The following is a 5,863-nucleotide window of genomic DNA, read 5'->3' on the forward strand; positions in this document are numbered from 1 at the left end:
AATGTGGGGAATGACTTCTCACCTTATTAATTTGGCGAGTAAACCGAAGGTTACGATTAAATGAGTGAAACTAGTGTGCCAAGTGATCTGACCCAAACATACACGGGACTAATATAAATGAAAATAGGGTCAAAACCAAGAATATAGCCGCTGGAATCAATCCAAACGGATGTATAGAACTCTGGTTATGATACTTTTAATAAATAAGCAAGCGGGTACTGACCAGAATCCGAACTGAGAGTCGGGAGACGGGTTTTGGTCAGTACACTCAAAATCTTAAAACAAACATAAAAGTTTTTTGTTCTGAAAGCTAGTTCCAACACGAGGTATTAGAAATCGATTAGTCAATCTTGTTGACTAGTTTGCCCTTAAACGGTTCGGAGTCCAATAGACATGATAATCCCTTCAATCTCATAAATTGATTGAGAGTTATCAATTATTGAATGAAAGTGAATAAAATTGCACAAGACAACTTACCCAAACGCGTATTAGAACTAGGAGAAATATGTGGTCAAAGTTGTCTTGAACTTGAATGTCAACTTAGTAAGTATGAACTTGATCAATTCTTGAAGAAAGTGATGAAAAGAGAAGAGAAATTTCATGGGTTTTGCATGATACAGCTGAAACAAAAGGTTTTACGGTTTATTATTGTGTTTTGGTTAAGAATGTAGAGATTAAAACTAATTGTTTTAGAAATTACTGGATTAAGGTGACAGAATAATGAAATTAAGATGAATCGGTTCAAAAAACACATCAATTGATTCTTGTAGAAGGGGAAAATGAATGTGGACATATACCATGGCTAAAAGGGTTTTCTTGGAGCTTAAAATACGATATTTGAACCAAAAATAAGTGATTTTGCATCAAAGCCCGTACTTAAATACAAAATTTGACCTGCAGCTACCTTGGTCGCACTATGCAACCAGGTAAGGCCATCACCTCGTGCGGCATGGCGTCGGGCGTGATTTGAACTTTCTGATTTGGTCCCTGATGTTCCAAAACGCATTTTAACCATTTTAAGCGACTTTAAGAGTTTATAAGGGTAGTTTGACAAGTTTAAAATCTACGAAAATATAACATAAGTTAAACCAAGTTAATTACCAATAAATACAATTTTTTTATAATACGAAATATCCGAATTACATTCCCAGATTGGGTAAACGAATGCAAATGCTAATACAAAAATGAAAAATTAGGTATGTCACACAACTCGAAATCGCTCAGCAAACACCGCAACGTGCAATTATGTAGCAACTATCAATATACACAAGACCATTCCCAAAGTGGGTATAACTTGGAACCGACCCATCATAGAGGAAGGAAAAAGTGTGGTGCGGTGTGCCCACCGACTTCCCACATATGTAAGGATCCAGAAAAAGTATACGATATCCCTAAGGGCTAAAGTTATCATTATTAGTAAAGTTTTAGTTATTCATGCTCGCATGTAAACTTTCATGTCAAATACTCGTTTAAATACTGTAAAAGAGTTGGGAGTGTTCGCCTTTTTTTCTAGTTGATTAGTGCAATTCTGATTTATACTTGAGAGTTACCCCGGACTTATAGTACGTGAATGACCTTGTATAAATATCTTGATCAATGATCTAGCTTCAAACCTTTCGTCTGTTTTGCTTAGTTTTTATAACTTTGATAAATCATTTGTTTTAATGAAAACATTAATACCTATAGTTTCTTTGTTTATTTACGAAACATCTATGTTAGGTTTCTCTTTCAAGAAGAAACATCAATTGGACTATGCCCCTTGTATGTAAAATGTTATGTTTCTTAATCATAAAGAAACATTATTTTGATTATAACCTTTTTATATGAAAAAGATATATACTTAAATTTGATCAAGGTTATACGTTATACCCCTGAGTAGGGTCTAGTTCATATAATAAAATAACTTAAGAGAACCCCTATCGTACACGGGTACTTGGGTTTATACACCTAATGTCGTTTGAACATCACTTTTACACTATATCGAATAGTAAGTGTTAAACCGTCAGAACTTTGGGTCTCGTGGCACACACATCGAAGTATTGTGTGTGTATTTGAGAATGTTTTGGGATGCAAGATGTTGAGCCTAGCTTCCCCCTTTCATATGTAGATTCAAGATTCCGTCGTGTAACACGACGCTCTTTCCAGTCCGGGAGCAGCTACGTGGTGACATGTGGCCTGTCACATTGTGCCACATGTTGACACGTGATTCGACATGTGTAACAGTTTACTTAGCGGGGTCATCGCGCATCGCGATGACTCAATGGGTCAGGCTTTCACGTAGGGCGACCAGGCTCAAACTTCAGTCTTCTCTTAAGCCTTTCGTGTAACCCGATGGACTTGATCTTTACCATCGCGTAACGCGATGGGTTAAAAAACTCAGATTTTCATTTTTGGTCATTGATCCTTAATTAGTTAACAAATTTAACCTGAAATTTTTGCGATGTTACAAGACTCCAAATGTCGTGTTAGATTATACGAGTTTCCAAACACTTTAAATACATAACGTAGTATAAGTAACAATGTGATGTAACGATTTTTGATTCACCAAGACTTGTGAATACATTTGCATAATAAATATGATATAACTTTAGTATCAATGACTAATAACATGATAAAAAGATAGATATATAGTATTTCATTGATTAAAAAGGGATTCGAATCACATCGACATCTTAAATGCGTGGATTTTGGGTTAGGAAATTGACGAGTGTCATATAGCCTAGTCACCAGCATCACCAAAACTCGGCTCTCTTCCTCTCTCTCTATATATATATTAAATCATGGTGTTCATATCATCTTATACCATCCTAATCATACACCCTAACCATTGTTGATGATATTTTTGTATGGGTTCAAGATTTTTCGATATTGATGTACGAAAACCTATATATATAATAAAATACAACAATTCCCAACTAAGTTTTAAAAACAGAAAAAACCCTACTAAGTCTCACATAACGGCAAGTGTACCGATCATGTATAGCATAGAAAATAAGTCCGGATATCGATTTCAAAGACACGTGAGATGGCTCGGAATACTAAACCTCTACTAAGTCCTTCTTAAATAGATTTGTTTATTTTAATAATTTTAAAACTAAACTTATAGATTAACTAGCTAGAAATATTAAACGAACTAGAAATAAAGGAACATGAATTCCCGGGAAACTTACTGATATAGAGAAGATGAACCAACCATGTAAGGCATCTTAACGGCTATCAACGAGACTTGGGTGACAACGAGGAAATGAAACCGGTTTCTAAGGATTACTAAATAGACATTGATAATAGCCCCCCCCCCCCATCCCACCCCATAGTTAATTTTGATAAAGAACCCTAACAACATCTAGAAATGTAACGATTCCGACAAAATCAGGTATACCTTAACCGGTATATACTATTTATGTGCTATTTAATAAAGAATATATGAATTATATTGCGCTTATACGAATATATATGATTCACAGTACGAATCATACTCGATTATACAGTGAATCGTATTGGAATTACGATTAACCGATTGACGGTTATTGAAACCCGAACGAATCGGGGATTTCATTATAGACAATATATATGATATTTAGTGATGTTACGAAGCATTAATGCTTCGAGATAAGTAAAGTATAGCACATAAAAAGAATTTCGATTTAACGATACGTCGGTATGTTAAACGAAACCTTTAATACCAAACCAAGCAAGAGACGATCGACCAAGCCGAAAAAGATGCGCAGTTATTAATAATATGATGTTTTAAGATAATAAATGTCATGGTTTATGTTTATAAGGTTTTTAAATCGGTTTTATATAAATTTCATTTTTAAGCCGAAAAAACGACCGTTTAGCCTCGTTTTAAGCCGAATTAAACGTTTAACCGAGAAACGAACTGAACCAGATTATCCAAAACATTATCCAGATTACGAAAATCCGAATGTGTGGCCAAGAATGAAGGAGTGGGTCCCACCCCACCCCTTATCAAAGACCGATCGGCCTCCATGGTTATTATTTCTTTTTTTTTCTTTTTTCAAACAACAAAACACAATCTTCAACACTTTCTCTCAATTCCAAAGGCTTAAACCCGAGTGTTGAGCAAGAACAACGAGGTAATGATCGAGTTATATGTGTGTTCATCTTCCTTTCTTGAGTTTGTTTGCAAGAAAATGAGGTTTCAAAGATGAAAACCGATTCTTGCATGATCAAGTGATGTATACGGGTTATACAAGGGATCTTGGTCCAAGAAAGAAGTTAAACGAACCGAAAACGAATTTTTACGGTTAAATCTTTGTTTTTGGAATCATAACCGAAACCATGAAAGAAATGGCTTGATCGTGATTGTAACTTGCTTGGTATTGTGGTATGTTGATTGTAGGCTCTGTATTTAGTGGTAGATAAGGCGGAAAGACAAGTTTGTAGCTCGTAGTGGCGGAAAACGAAAGGTATATTCGGTTATGTTCGGTTTTGGGAAATTTGGACAGATTGTTGATGCTTTAGAGTTAGGTCATGACATTTTACAGAGGTGTTAAACACATGAAAATATGAGTTCTGTGAATTTTTGGTAATATTTGGATAAAGGATGAATATTTGGTGAATTTAATGCTCGGTTTTGGCCAAAATTGGTGAAAAATAGTTAAATATCATGAAAAATTCTGGAAAATTGCAGATACGCTTTTCATATCATGTATAAGTCACACACAAAATTTGAGGTCCGTTGGAGAAGTCTAAGTAGGCTTTTCGGTTAAACGAGTTCTAGGGATTTATAGCTCGGTTTTAGTAAAAAGGGGATGTAAAAGAAGATTTTGGTTCTGGAAAAATTACAGGGGACTATGTGGATGGCAGGGGACATCCAGGAAAAATTTGGGATTTTTCTAAGATCGTTTGGTATTTACGACATATTTAGTGTTTAAATGGTGTTTAAAAATAGATAAATAAATTTTAAATATAAAAATTAATTCTGGAAATATTTTTATAAAATTTCCCACTGTTAAAAAGTGATTTGTGCAAAATTTCAAGATCCGAGAGTAAACGGATAATTAATCGTGCTAATTATCAAACTTTTAAAGTTAAAACGCGTAAACCGGTGAAGTTCGCTTAAGCGAGCTGACTGGTGTATAAAAACCCTAAAAATGAACTATTTTCATATAAATGAGTTAATCAAGTAAAAATAAATCATCCGAAAATAATTCGGATGATTTGAGTAATTTTAACCTATTTTAACAGTTTCCGGTACGCCAAAGACGGAAACGGGTCCCGCGGCCAATCGGGACGTCTAAACCGAGCTATAATTTCACATCTTTAATTAAATTATCAGACAACCACTATTTTCGGGTCGTGTGTGAACAAACTCATTTTTGAAACATAAAAAAAACGGATAACCGTGCTAGACACGCAAAACGAGAAAAAAATGACTAATAGTAGTTGTGACCATGGAACTCTAAACGACATCACAATCTGAGTCCGGAGAAGTGTTTCTGGGTTAATCTTGCCCCCAGAACGGGTACAGTGCTGGGTTAACAGTGTCTCCAGATGTACCGGTTAACTTGGTTAAAGTTATATAATCAATAATTGTATAGTAACGATCGTAGGGATCATATTACAGATTGGACGTGTTAACTGATAATGATTGTTGTTACCTGCTTGCATGTGCTAAGGTGAGTTTCACGAGCCCCTTTTTACTGAATTGTTTCAAATATTTTCCCGGGGCGGAAAGCATGTTACTATTGAAATGTTTAAATACATACTGAACGCATGGATTTGCGTGTGTTTATAAATATTTGATTGTACGGGAATCATACGGAGTGAGTACAGGACTGGGTTAACAGTGTCCCCAGATGTCTTTGGAAGTGTTTCCGGGTTAACATTGCCCCCCGAG

Source organism: Bidens hawaiensis, unplaced genomic scaffold (assembly GCF_021521415.1).
Source record: "Bidens hawaiensis isolate Kalapana, Puna unplaced genomic scaffold, B.hawaiensis_p1.1 tig00043451_1, whole genome shotgun sequence".
In the NCBI taxonomy this organism is placed as follows: Eukaryota; Viridiplantae; Streptophyta; class Magnoliopsida; order Asterales; family Asteraceae; genus Bidens; species Bidens hawaiensis.